The following is a 12,382-nucleotide window of genomic DNA, read 5'->3' as shown; positions in this document are numbered from 1 at the left end:
TGGTCCGCTGTGCCAGTGGGCCTCACCCCCGCACCCCCCAACTTTGGCCTACCCCCAGCCACCCGAAGCCCCTACCTAACCGCTCACTCAGGTAACAAGGCAGGCTGGGGTAAGAGGTGGTCAGAGGTGGAGGTTGGGCAGGGCAGGGGGTGCTTTGGGGGCTGATTTTCCCCACCCCATCTCAGAGACTTCACTGTGGAACGCAGCCCTCGGGAACATGACCAGCCCTCGCTGTTGCCCCCCAAGGAGGAATAGATGAAGAGAAAGGTGAGGCCAGCTGTGCTGAGGACTCACACCTCTGATCGGGGCTGGGGATGCCTGGTTGGGGTTGCGGGGCCAAAGACTAATAATGATGACAGGTGACATTTGTTGAGCAACTCCTCTGTGCCAGACACTGACCTCATGTCTTTACATGGTGTATACCTTCACAGATGGAGATAGATAGCACAGAGATAGATATTGTCCCCCATTTAAAAATGGGGGAAACTGAGGCACAGCGGGGTAAATAGACTTCGAAGGTCATAAAACTTTCAGGTGGCAGAGGCAGGATTTGAACCTTGGCACTCCAGAATCTTAACAACAGCAACTTCCTGTCCCCACCTCTCTTCTGCTCGATGGGCTGCTGCCCTACCCCTATGGCCCACCCAGGGATGTGCCCTTCTCCTAAAGTTGTTCAATGGCTGCCCTCTCTGGATCCACAGCACGGCGGCCTCGACAAACCCCTCCACCAAAGGTTAGCATTCAGGAGATTCTCAGAGAATGTGATGGGGATGGGGAGGGTCCTTAATGGAGGTGGAGATGCAGGGACAAGGGGACGGTCTTAATGGGGTGGGGGGGAGTTGAGGAGCAGTGGCGGGGGCAGAGCTAGGGGTGACAGTTGGGGTTTAAGGATCAAAGATGGGTAGAGTGAAGATGAGTTTGAGAGTGAAAACCAGAAAAATTAGAGTTTGGAGGCCAGGAGTGTCAGATAAGGCAGAAAGGCCAGCGTTTGGGGTACAAGCCTAGGGACAGATGGACCCCATTTACCTCAGTTGGAGGTTAGTGGTAGAGAGGCTAAGATCAGCATATTGGGGTCAGGAGACTTAGGGATTAGAATGTAGCCGAAAGGGAAAGTATTTGGGGATCAAAGATGTGGAGACAAGGTCAGTGAAGGGTAAATGTTAAGGAAACAGTATTAGAATTGACTTTCTGTCACACTGGACAGAAAAAGCTATCCATCAGGGCATCTGAATTTGAGGATCAGTGTTGAGATAGGAGTATAATTTAGGGACCAGACTGGTGAGAAGGGGGGATAGAATTTAGAGGGCTATTACGGGAGGCATGTTTAGTGTTGAGGTCAGAATTGAGGAGACAGAGGGTCAGGATTTGTGGGTCAGAGATGGAAGAACCAGCAGAACATGGGAGGTCAGACGCTGGGGAGAATGAGACCGGCTCCAGGGAACAGGTCAGGGATTGAGTTCAGATTTGGGAAAACAGGGACTGGAATGTCAGTGTTGGAGGCAAGTAGAGAATTGAGGGTCAGGGCTGGGAACAGAGTACCCGTGTTTGGGGTCAGATGAGGGGGCCTGGGAGGTCCTCGATGATGAGGCAGGTCCCAGCATCTTCATATCTGTTCCCCAAGACCAGCACTTACTCCTGGGAGCTGAGGAAGGCATTTTCATTCTGAACCGAAATGATCAGGGGGCCACGCTTGAGATGGTGAGGGCCAGGCAGCACTGCGGGTGAGCCAAGGGTGGGAGGCTGGAATTGGGAGGTGCTGGGGTCTTACAGGAGCTGTCTCCTCCATGCTCTGCAGCTCTTTCTAGCCGGAATACCCAGGTGTACTCCATCAACAATGTCCTCATGTCTCTCTCAGGTCTGGCTGTGGGTTGGTTGGGATGGGTTGGAGTGGGGGGTTCAGAACTTAAGGAGTCAAGTGTCAGGGGATGGGAGCTAGCTGGGCACAGCTGGAAAAAAACACTTAAGATCCCCTTCCACAGAGCCCACAATTCAAATCCCAGCCACGTTTTCAATGTAGGACTTGGGGCAAGAGACTTTGGCTTCCCAAGCCTCTGTTTCCCCATCTGTAAAATGGGGCTCACAATACTGCCACCTCTCAAGTCAGTTTTGAGTTATTCCTACAATGAGTTAGTCTTTACATTTCTTTGATGGTCATATGACAGTCCTTATCCCACATTTTACTAAACTAGAGTGAGCGAGCTGTAGGTTAAAATTTTGTGTCATTGTTTTACAAACGCTTTGGGTAAAAGAATTTCTCATTTGTGAGGAAACACCAAGCCAGATAGGATTTGTGAGCTCATTAATATCACATCCGGGATGAGAAACTTTTACAGAATCTCTAGGTATGTTTCTTCTTAAACTTTTGTAATATGTGTTACTTCAGCTGACTGGTTAAAGTGTCCATAGTTTCTCATGTGACTACAGGCACCACTAGGGTTACGAACGTACTTATTTTAGGCAACGTTGTTCACCAGATCCAAGCACACTGCCTGGCCTCCCGTGGGCATTTAAAATATGTTAAGTGAGAAGCCAAGAAATACAGGTGCTTGAGATTTAAAGGCTTGGGCATTTCAAAGGGATGGGGCCCAGGGGAGGGATGGGGAAAGCTGGGAGTGTGCAGTGCCCTATAACTTCCTGCTTCCCCTAAATACACACACCCTGCACGAAAGTCCCCCCACCTGTATTCTCATAGCATCCTGTGCCTGCTGGAACGGAAAGAGGCCAGAGCAGGAAGCCCCATTGCTCACATCAGTCCCCACCTGCTCCTAGCAAGGTACGAGACCCCAGTGGAACCACAGACCCCTCTAATATCTGATTCCTGCCCCCCAACCCCCACCCCCAACCCCAGTCACGCCTACCTTGTTCTGCAGGAAGAACATGGTCTCCACTAAGTTCCGGGATACCAAAGGTTGCCGGGCGTGCTGTGTGGGGGAGAGAGAATCTCGTGGATATGCAGAGGGGAGCGGGGCCAGGGGCATGACTTGGACTCTAGCCACTGAAGAGGGTTGCGATTTAAGGCAGGGTGTCCAGAGCCCGGGGAAAGATGTGTGGCCTTTGGGGGCGCGGGGCAGGGGAGACAGGATTGACCCTAACCCATCCTTCCCCACCTCCACAGCGGAGGGCGCTAGCTCCGGGGGCCCGTTCCTGTGTGGGGCATTGGAGACATCCGTGGTCCTGCTTCAGTGGCAGCAGCCCATGAACAAGTTCCTGCTTCTCCGGGTAGGGGGCCTGTAAGCACTGGGGACTTTGTCAGGTTCTGTGGCGGGGGCCTTCCACTCTTCTGCTGAGAGCTCTTTGAAGTCGGGCTTCCACCCGAGGTCTCTTCCCAATCACCCCGAGAGCCCGCTCACCTGGAGGCTCCTCCTTCTGAGGCCCTCCGGTTCTTTAAGCCCCGCCCTTCGCCCCGGGCCTAATTCTTCTTCAGGCCCTGTGCCCCGCCAGGTCTCTTAGGAGACCCTATTCAGGTTCTTGGAGCCTCTAAGACTTTGGTGCCTTGGAGGCCACGCCCCCTGGGGGCCCGGCCTTTCTGTCCCCAAGCCGGCACGCCCCCTAGTGGAAGCCACGCCCACTCTGAGACCACACCCGTCAACTTCTAAGCCCTCTGAGGCCTCAGCCCCTCAAGTTTCTACATGGCACCTCCCAAGACTGAGGGCTCCGGAACTCCTTCGGGAGCCCCAGGCCGACTCTCTTCCAAGGCCCCGCCCCTCCCAGGCCCCGCCTCAAACCTCCTCTGAGTCCGCCCCTTCCCGTGCGGCCCGCAGCAGGTGCTCTTCCCGCTACCCACGCCTCTGCCCGTGTTCTCAGTGCTGAGCGGGCCAGGCTCCGAGCTGCCCGCCGTGTGCATCGGCGTGAGCCCCGGGCAGCCGGCGAAGTCGGTGTTCTTCCACACCGTGCGCTTCGGCGCGCTCTCCTGCTGGCGGGGCGAGATGAGCGCAGGTGAGTGGGACAGGTCCTGGGAGGGGTGCGGCTTATCAGGTGAGCGGCGTTGGGTCTGGGTAGCTGGGCCCCAGGTGCTTAGCCTGAAGCGTAACTGGGAAGCGGGCTGAACTAAGAGGGGACTGGAGAACGTTGGGTATATATAACTGGTGAGATGGATGACGGGGAGGGGGAGAAGGAGGGTGTGAGGAACTCTGTGATGGCTGGGGTTTAGCCTGCTTGCCTGGGGATACAGACGATGCCTAGCAGAGTTTAGGGGAATGAGGTGGAATTGGTCCTTGCACTTCCGCCTCTCAAGCAGAGCACAAGGGACCACTACAAGTGACTCAGGTCGAGGAAGACAAGGTGATGGTGTTGATGGACGCTAAGGACCCTTCTGGCTCTCCCTCACTATTCCTAGATCTCGGATTTCCGACCCCCACATCATGTAACTGTCAGAAACACTGACTCCGGTCTTTGCCCGTCTTGCTTTGCTTTTCACACTGAACTTATTGTCTGGTCCCTCAGTAACTTTCTAAGGCTCTCTTACTGCTCTTAAAACTCCCTCTCTTTCTCCTTCTAGGGTCTCTGAATCTGGTGACCCCAGAGGGGGCCCCAGTCCGGGGGCTTCGAACTCCAGAGATCAACATGACTGAAGCAGTGGAGGCCGTAGGTATGTGCAAGGACGTTTGGGCCCGGGGTCCCGGTTGGAGGGTTAAGTGAATTCCAAGGGTAACAGGCACTGGTTTCCTCCCAGCTTTGGTCGGGGGTCGGCTCCAAGCCTTCTGGAAGCATGGAGTGCAGGTGTGGGCTCTAGGCTCAGACAAGGGAAGCTCCTGCATCCCAGCACCCACAACCCAGTCCCTCCTTCAAACATCTCATTCATCACACGGACGGGGAGAACTGAGTCAGGGTGTGAAGTCCTGGAGAAGCTTCCTCCAGTGTCAGTTCAGACAGGTCTCCCTTCTCTACCCCAGTTTCTCTTAGGTCCAGGGCTCATCCAGGGCCACCGTGTGACCTTGGGTAAGGGACTTTGCTTCTCTCTGAGCCTCAGTCTCCCAACTATAAAATGGGATCACTATAGAGATATGTGGGTTAAGAGCATGGACCAGACTGCCTGGGTTGGAATCCAGCTCAATGACCTTAGGCATATGACCTAATCTTCCTGTGCCTCACTTTCCTCCTCTGGAAAATGGAATGAAAAATGGTGCTTGGCTCACAGAACACTATGTGTCAGACTTTGCCCTTACGCTTTTGTATTTTACTTAATCCTTTTGGTCGCCTCTCAGGTAGGTATTATGATGTCAAAGGTTGGTATTCTGAGGTGCAGAGAGATTAAGTCACTTGCTTGAGGTCACACAGTGGATAAGTGGTGTTAGCAAGACTGGTTATTTCTGGACCTGAGGATTGCAGAGACTACCTCCCTGCTCTCTTTGAGGGAGAGGGGAGGAGTCTTCTAGACACTGACACATGCACCTTTTCCCCCAGCTGCTGCAGGAGCTGAGAGGCCCCACCCTCACCTTCCATCTGCTTGGCTCCCCCAGGTATGAGCTTGGGTAGGGGACCGAGGACTGGGAAGGGGGAGGCTTCTGATGGAGAGAGGGCATCCTGACATGTCCCCAGCCACCTGGATCTTTGGCCTGAACATTCTCTCACTTGGTCTCCCTGCTAGCATCTCTGCCCCCTATAGTCCATTCCCCAACACAGCAGCTGAGGGGGAATTTTCATTTTGTATTTTTATTTTAGCTTTTTATTTTGACATGACTTTTAGACTCTCAGAGAAGTTACAAAAATAAAACTAAAAATTCTGTATCCCCTTCACCCAGATTCCTCATATTTTATTTTTTAACCACATTTGCTTTTTTCTTCTCTTTCATATACGTTTAGTATTTTTTCTATTTGCATGTGAATTATAGACATGATGACATGATGCCCATTTATCCCTAAATACTTCAATATATGTGACCTATACCAACGCAAGGACATACTCTTAACAAACCAAAATACAGCTGTCAAAATCAAGGAACTAACACTGAGCTCTCACTGCCTTCTAATTCACACACCCATTCAAGTCTCACCAGTTGTCCCAGTGATGCTCTTCATAACCAAAAATCATACATTTTTTTTTTTCTGGTCCAGGACATGACCTAGGACAATGGGTTGCATTTGGGTTAGGATTGACCTCATAGAACTGTTGTAAGGATCAAATGAATTAAAATACACAAAGTGCTTTGAATAGTACTTGGTTCTTAGTAAACACTGTAAGTACTTGTTATTTTTACATGTTTAATGTCATGTATGTATTTGTCACACAAGGGTCCTAAATTTGTATATATTCAAAAGTATCAGTCTTTTCTTGTATGATTTCTACCTATGGGTCATGCTTAAAAGATCTTTACCTGAAGATTATTTTTAAAAGTTTCCCCCTATTTCTTTTTTTTTTAATGAAGTATAGTCAGTTTACGATGTTGTGTAAGTTTCTGGTGTACAGCATAATGCTTCAGTCATACATGAACATACATATATTCCGTTTCATATTTTTTTCATTATAAGTTACTACAAGATATCGAATATAGTTTCCTGTACAGAAGAATTTTTTAAAAATCTATTTTATATATAGTTGTTAGTATTTGCAAATCTTGAACTCCCAATTTATCCCTTCCCACCCCCTTCCCCCTGGTAACCATTGTAAGTTTGTTTACTATGTCTGTGAATCTGTTTCTGTTTTGTAGATAAGTTCATTAATGAATTTTTTTTTAGATTCCATATATGAGTGATATCATATAGTATTTTTCTTTCTCTTTCTGGTTTACTTCTTATTTCTTATTTGCACACGTCTTAGCATTTAAATCTTAAATAAAAAAAACCTCTAGCACTCCCTTTTGTGGCATTGTATGTTGGCAATGTTGAGTTTATAACCATCTTGGAAATGACTGATGGTGATAACTATTCTGTATAATTCCTAATGCAGCATCTCATTCTGGAAGGCTATTCATGGATTTGACAATTATCAAAAGGCAAATACTGCAGTGTCTCTCTGTGGAAAAATTTCATTTTGGTGCAGCTTAGATATTTAGGAATGCAATTTGTGGGGATTTCCAATCCAGTAATGTCACTTTTAATTTGGTGTACAGTGGCAAAAAAGTAGATTTCCTAGCCTGGATCAGAATGTTTGTGGTAGGTTGAAAAGCATAGCTACGACCTTCTGTAGTTCATCTTATCAAAAAGTGGAGTCTGCACAGACATAGAAACAAACTGTGGTAACCAAAGGGGAAAGGACAGGGGAGGGATAAATTGGGAATTTGGGGTTAACAGATAGACACTACTATATATAAATAGATAAACAACAAGGACCTACCATATAGCACAGGGAAATACATTCAATTTCTTATGACATATAATGGAAAAGAATCTGAAAAAAAAATGTGTATGTATATGTATAAGTGAATCACTTTGCTGTACACCTGAAACTAACGTTTAAAATAAACTAAACTTTAGTAAAATTTTTTTAAAAAAAATAAGTGGAGTCTGTTGCCCTACCCCTTGGGTCTGAGTTGGCCATGTGACTTGCTTTGCTGGATAGAATGTGGTGTATGAGTTCCAGAGTCCTTGTCCTCTTTGAGCACTTCCCCAGGATCACCATTCCATGAAGTCCTGGATGAAGGGCCACGTGGAGAGAGAGGCTGGGCTATGCCATCTGTCCCAGATGAGCCCAGCCCCCAGTTAATCTGCCAGCCAAATACAGCTGCATGAATAAGTCCAGGAGAGAGCAGAAGAACCACCTGGTCAACCTGCAAAATTGTGAGAAATAATAAATTGTTTTAAGCCTCTGAGTTTCCAGGAGGTCGGCTTGCAGCAGTAAACTGAGTGTGTAGTACTAGAGGATTTTCATTTCAGCTGTGCATATTTGTCTTGGTTCACACTGCCATAATAAGAATACCATAGGCTAGGTGACTTAAACAACACACATTTATTTCTCACAGTTCTAGAGGCTGGGGAGTCCAAAATCAAGGCACCAGCAGAGTCATTGTCTAGTAAGAGCCTGCTTCTCAGTTCATAGATGGCCATCTTGCTGTGTCCTCACACGGTAGAAGGGGCAAGGGAGCTCTCTGAGGCCTCGTTTATAAGGGCACTAATCTCATTCATGAGGGCTCCACCCTCATGACCTAATCACCTCTCAAAGGCTCTACCTTTAAATACCATCATGTTGGGGATTAAATTTCAATGTAGGAACTTTAAGGGGACAAACACGTTGTCTCTAGCAAAGTTTTCATCAAGAGTATGTAGCAGAAAAGAAATACAAGGCTTTAACAAAGTTGTTTTGGTGTCTAATTGCCAATAAGAATATATCTGTCCTCTACTTTCAAAATTTAGTCTACTTTACATTTTGAGGAGCTATATTTTGGAGGATAAGCACAGGAGGGCTATTATGGAACAGAGCCAATGTTTATGGAGAGCTCCTTGGACTAGCTGTGACTTTGTTACATCCGTGAAGCTGCTTGTTGTGGTTTTCATATGTTGAGCTCTTCAAAAAGGTGTCAGGCACTGTTCTGATTCAGAATTCCTAAAACTCATTTTCTCTAAGGTTCTGAGATTGCCCTATGATTTGAGATTAGGATAAAGAGGCCTTCACAGTGCAGTGAAGCATTTTTGGGGGTTGGTATAAGTTGTGTAAAACAGAGGAAACCAGTTCACCTTTTTAAGTCTCAGTTTCCTCAGCTGTTAAGTGCATGACTCTTATGAACTATAAATTCTTTCCAGTTCAAACCATCAACAATTTTCTTGCCCATTATCTTTCTACTGAGAATTTTGTGAGTGAAAAATATTACATAATGCTACTTGAACCTTGTAACTTTATAAAAATACCATATTCATTATTTCTTTTATATATTGCTTTTACTTTCTAATTTCCTGCTTTAGTCATTTCTGTCCTGTGCTTTAGACCAAATAAACTCAAATAATGATATGTATTCACTAGTAAATTCATCATTTTTATCAGTAAAATCTGTACAACATGTACTTTACCCTTCAAAATGATTAAACTAGAGAACATCCTGTGTTTAACAGGGTAGATAGGAATCAAATACAAAACTTGTGACTTTAAACAAATGTGATTATTTCTCACAGTTCTGTAGATCAACTGGGTGGCTCTTCTTGTCTGGGCCAGCACGGCTAAGGCTATATGGTCCAGTATGTCCTCATTGACATGTCTGGTGGTTGGCTTGATGTCAACTGGGATGACAGGGATAACTTGGGCACCTATTAGCATGCTAGCCTAGGCTTGTTTACATATGGTCGTTTCAGGGTTCCTAAGAGTAGCAAGAAAGTTCCAGGTCCAATGTGCAAGTACTTTCACGTCTAGGTTTCTGCCATATTTGTTAATGCCTTGTTGATCAAAGCAAGTCACGTGGCCAAACTCAGATTTCAAGGGATAGTAGGAGTATATTCCATTTCTCGATGGAAGGAGCTGCAAAGTGACATTGCAAAGGGGCATAGAAATAGAAATGGAAGGAATTCATGGCTATTTTTGTAACCTACCACAGTATCTGAGATGATTTATTTGGCTTTTGACCATTGCTACATACATCATCTCATCATCTCTCAATGTATATTAATATTATGAACAGAATTTCCTCAGAAAAGCCATTTCCTTACTTTTTATAAGATTGATAATAACTTCTATTTTACTTGAAACATAAGTTAATTTTAGAAAATTTATAAAATGAAGACAAGCACGAAGGAGAGAGTAAAAATAATGTCTAATTCCACCACTCAGAGATAGCTATTGTTTTCCTTTAATTTGTGTAAGGATCTAATGCTATAAAGGTTAAGAAATATGCTCTCATTATATATCCTATATTATAGTTACATAAAATGCTACATTTATGTAATAAAATGTACTCACAAACCCTTATGGGTCCATTATTTTAAAATACTTTTTTTTTTTTTTTTTGCCATTTTTCTCTAGAACTTGGCCATGGTGAATCTTTTAATATATTAATTAGGGTATAGGTTAAACAGAAGACCCCAAAATATAGTGGCTTAATTAAGACATAAAAGATAGATGGATAAGGTACTTATTTTTGTTTCAGGTAAAGGTCTAAAGGTTAGATGGGTAGTCTAGGTTGGGTGGACTTTTCTGCTCTACTGGGTCATCCAGTGACCTAAGCTAATGGATCAACTTTCCCATCTTTAATATGTGACTTCTAGATCTTGGTCCAAGTCAGCAGCTGTAGTTCTGATTATTTCTCAGAGAGCAAGAAGGGAGACAGAACAAGTTCCTAGAAACATTTTCATCTCTGAGATGACCTGAAAGTTGCACATGACTTTCTCTCACATCCATCAGCCTAAACTAAGTCAAATGGCTACACCTAGCTGTAAGGGTGGTGTTGTACCAGGTACCATCCTGGGGAATCTATTACCAAAGGAAAGGAAGATAAAATGGATATTGGAGAACAATTAGAAATTTCTGTTATATTATCCCGATTGTGCATATCTAGATTACATTTTGTCCTTAAACATGTAATGCTAATGTGGTGAATATCTTTTGCTTTGTTCTGCCCTGTGTCCCTTCCTCTTTGTTTGGGTAACAGCACTTTGGTTTTCCTTTGGAAAACTCTCAGTCCATGAAGTTCGGATGGGGCCAATATGCCTCTCCTCACTACACTTCTCTGCACTACAGGAATGGGTATGTGATTTTGTCCTGATCAGTGGAACTCAAACCTGGGTGTTTTTACTGGAAATACTGAGAAGGCAAAACTTTCTTTTTCTTCTGCTGGGATAATTAAGCTGTTGGAATAAGAGACAGGAAAGAAACTTCTGAGAGAAATAGAGCTGAAGAATGGAGTGGGAGAGAAAACATTGCTCGACCCTCTGGTTCAAACCATTCCTGAACGTAGAATCTCCCTCGACTCTTTAATTATATAATTCAGAAATACCATTTTTTTTTTTATCATTTTGTGTTAGATTTCTGTCCATCAGAATGGAAAGACTTATGATTAATCCACTCACCAAAATCCTTGCTAAACTCCATTTCCTTTGGCTCTCATTGCTTTTCCACCTAGGAATATTTGAATTCAAAGTCTGTCTTCTGAGGTTAAGACTGTTCCCCATTGTAGCCTCACTGACAAATTTATTTTGAGTCTTTTCCAATCTTCATGTCTTTGGGGGAATGATATCACAGGTTCTAGTACTGGGCTTTAGGGGTAATGAATTGTTACTGGATTTCTTTCCTCCCAATTCTGACATTTCTCTTGAACCTTTCTTCCACCTAATACACAAATATAGAAAAGAGGTTAGAAATAAAGTTGGGGTGGGGAGCAGTCATGGTGGTAGAGGAAGATGAAGAACTTAAATATAAATTTAAACTATTTTGAGCCAGTAACTTACCTTTGTTCCAACTCTTCAGTTGCAGTGGTTGGGTGGTAGATTGGTCCAAAGAGTCACAGCACATTGAAAATTGTTAGTAAAAGTGATGCTACCGGTATTGTGAGTGCCATCAATAGGATGTTTAGAGGCAGCAGTGGCATCCTGCAGAGACCAAGCTATTTGAGTGTCATTAAATTCATTATATGCCTTTTGTGTTGCTTTCACTTTTATTCCATTTCCTAACAATTTGGGGGTTAAGGCCAGCCATTTCCCTATGCCTAGATTTCTTTTTGTAATGTACTTACCAGCACCATGGCATGGAGAAATGCTGTTGATTCATTATTAAGATAGAGAAATAAACTATCATAGTATCTACTGTGCCTTCCATTATGGTAACTGATTTTGAGAATCTAATGTAAAATTATTTCCAGAAATACAGAAAATTACAACTAATTAAGGGAATCCCAGATGAAGTTATTCCCTTCCCTTTTCCTCAAGTTTATGGATTGTAATCTCTGATAAATGCTTATACAAAATTAATGTTCCCAGGATGGGAAGGGCAGTTAGATGCATGATATTGATTTTAGTCTTCTGATGGGGAATTTCATAAATTGATCAGAAATTGTTATTGTTTTCGTAAAGATAGGAGGCATAGTGGTGGAGCTCAAGGTCATAAAATTACTCTATTCATGTTATGCTCTCCACATCCGTTATGGACTGTGCCCATTTCTGGCCATATGACTTACTATTGGCTGCCTCCAACAATACCCTGTAGTTGGGTGGTTGGTAAGAAGGGTCGGAAGAAGGGGTGGCCTAGGTAATGAGCCTCTTCTTTAGACTGGCTGGTGCCCTTGGACTCTATTATTTGACATGCACCAGTAAAGCTCCCTGTGGCAGTATTTTGAATAGACTTGAAACTTCAACTTCATGAATTATTTTGACCAGGGTGGGTGAATTTCAACACTATATGAGCATACTATAGTCTTATTTTAAAAAGATGGTCCTCTCCATCCCCATAACAGATCTTTTAGGTGACTTTTTGTTATTTTCCCTTGTTATTGTGTCTCAGCAGGAACCATATTGGAGAAAATCAGCAAAT

General features: G+C 44.6%; 1 long non-coding RNA gene across 1 annotated transcript; it reads left to right on the top strand.

Annotated features, from left to right (window-relative positions):
• Positions 1-3,813: 3,813 nt before the first annotated feature.
• LOC116662061 lies at positions 3,814-5,460 on the top strand. Its single transcript, XR_004318042.1, has 3 exons — positions 3,814-3,936; positions 4,499-4,588; positions 5,404-5,460. It is a non-coding gene; the product is annotated as an uncharacterized LOC116662061 (long non-coding RNA).
• Positions 5,461-12,382: the final 6,922 nt, after the last annotated feature.

This window comes from Camelus ferus, chromosome X, assembly GCF_009834535.1.
Source record: "Camelus ferus isolate YT-003-E chromosome X, BCGSAC_Cfer_1.0, whole genome shotgun sequence".
In the NCBI taxonomy this organism is placed as follows: domain Eukaryota; kingdom Metazoa; phylum Chordata; class Mammalia; order Artiodactyla; family Camelidae; genus Camelus; species Camelus ferus.
This window is presented reverse-complemented; position numbering and strand designations above follow the sequence as displayed.